The sequence below is a fragment of the Morone saxatilis genome, unplaced genomic scaffold (assembly GCF_004916995.1).
Source record: "Morone saxatilis isolate NCDOM2014 unplaced genomic scaffold, NCSU_SB_2.0 Contig24, whole genome shotgun sequence".
NCBI lineage: Eukaryota > Metazoa > Chordata > Actinopteri > Moronidae > Morone > Morone saxatilis.
Window position 1 is genome coordinate 25,752,685 of NW_023339807.1, and position 2,260 is coordinate 25,754,944.

Below are 2,260 nucleotides of genomic sequence, written 5' to 3' on the forward strand. Positions count from 1 at the left end.
TGCATATCTACGTACAGGAAAGGATACATAAAAGCAACAAAGTTGAATTAATTACAGTTATTTGTTAAGTTGTGTCTTAAAGAAGAAATAAAGGTCAAAATGTAGGGGTTAACTTTTTATTTAATGTATAACCATTAAATAAAGTATAATAAATAAAAGGAGTAAGGGGTTAAAAAGTCTTAAAATTGATCATATGTTATAAAACCTGAATTTTCACTTTAATTAAAAACTTGCCCCCTGTGGACAAAAGCGATAGTTTAGAATAATTATACAGAAATAGGGTTTAAAGTTGAAATGAATGCTTCAATGCTGTAATCAGTGATTTCGAAAAGCTGTCAGTCATAATCTGGCAGCTTTATGACATTTGAGGGGTGAGGAGTGTGTAAAATGGGCGTCTCCTGTAGTATCGCTATAATTATTGAAATTATGTGTCCCAGCACACTGCCATTAACTCATCTCCTCCACGTGACCACAACTGCAGCACTAGATTTACACCAAATAAATCATCAGTGTAAGAGCCAATAAATCACTGCACAGCACCGGGGAACCACAGGACTTGACTGTTTGTGTGACTGATAGAGGAAGTTGACACAACAGCCAGGGTGTGAATAGCAGTGATAATAACAACAACACTACGAGCTAACTCTAATTAAAGCTGCAAGCGGCGATGAACTGCGATCACGTCCAGTGCAATAGGCTGAAACACCTAACACAAAACAGCACGAGCGCTCTTACCAGCTATAATATGTAACATTAAATGCTTTACGCTTAATCCATGATGATTAAGATGCAGAAAAAAAGAAATACGTGACAAAAATAGAACATTGCAATTCCTGCAGGAAGCTGCGATGGCAACAATTAATGCAAATTCAGTCGTAGTTTCCTGTCATACGTCTTGTTTCCAGCGGTGAAGTTGTGTCCGATGCCAATGTTGCATATTTTCCCTCCCAAAAACACAACTATTTTTGCCATTTTCACTTTCTCCCACAATTGAATCGCAAAAAACAAAAATTCCTAAAAACAATCGCAATCGCAGTTTTCTAGAAAGGCTGCCGTCAAGTCCTACATTTCAGGCCGCAACAATCCCAAAATAAGCAAAACCCTGAGACCTAGTTTGCACCCTATAACCTGTATAATGTGCACTTACATTAACCCAGGTGTGTATGTGTACATTTTGTTGTTTATTTTAGTTTATTCATTTTTATTTAAAGTCTGTTAAGTAAAAATATAAAAGCAAAAGCAGAATTTCCCTTCACACTGATGAGAAACAAATAGTTTTGGTGACTCACACAACCATCACGCCAAACTTCATAAATCCTTCAATGTGCTCGTGTTTCCTCCTTTCCTCCTTCCCGGCTTCTTCTAGACTTCCAGAGAAACCCGGCAGCTCCGGAGCCAGAACGTGGTTTCATCTGGCTCTGCTTACGGGCCTAATAGTGCTATTTCCTGCTATCTGCGGGCAGCGGACACTGTCTGGCCACATCACAGCTCATATGTACGGGAAACTATTTTAAATATCTTGTGAATTCATCTGAAGATGCTGCTCCTGCTGGTTTTTAGCTCCTCTCTGCTCTGTTTAGATCCCTTTCTTTTACTCCATCCTTCCTGAACTCAGATCGTTCAGAGTTACATTCAGAAAAAGACAAATGACCATTTTAAATATCTGTGACACACATCTGGACTCAACTAAGATCAGCAGCAGACAAACATCATTTAAAATAGATCCCAAATACTGGATTTTAGAGGCAGTTTTTTTGGACATCTGGATCTTAAGTTATCACAGAAAACAGTTGAGCTAACGCTAGCAGCAGCTCGGCTCGCACAAGGTCATTTATCAGTCCCTCCAGGAAGAACAATTAACGGCTAATTTAACCACTGTGAATTCAGTGTGACCCTACAATTTGGGCCAATCTCCACAACCTTTCCATAAATTTGATCATCTGATCGTAGTTTCCTCGCTCAAAATGTCACCAAACTATTAGAGATTTTATTCTCACTGGAATTACACAAAACAAATAACTATTTTTATGCTTTCTTCCACAATTTCATTGCAAAATCAGAGCCTGAAAACATCGCAACGTGTTTAAAAAAAGCTGATGTATATCAGACATTTTTGGCCACAACAATCCCAAAAGTTTCCTGGTGGACAGATTGATCAGTAGCGAACTGCTAACCACCTCGGTACTGGATTCCCTGCCACCCTCGAAGATTGTGTTCGGTTCCTGTGTTCACTGGAAGGTGGACGCTGACGCTAGCTCAT

At 39.1% G+C, this 2,260-nt stretch overlaps 1 protein-coding gene across 1 annotated transcript in view; it reads right to left on the minus strand.

The window, feature by feature from the left end:
- The window catches only part of LOC118336534 (collagen alpha-4(VI) chain-like), a 26,171-nt gene that overhangs the window by 11,794 nt on the left and 12,117 nt on the right, over positions 1 to 2,260 (minus strand).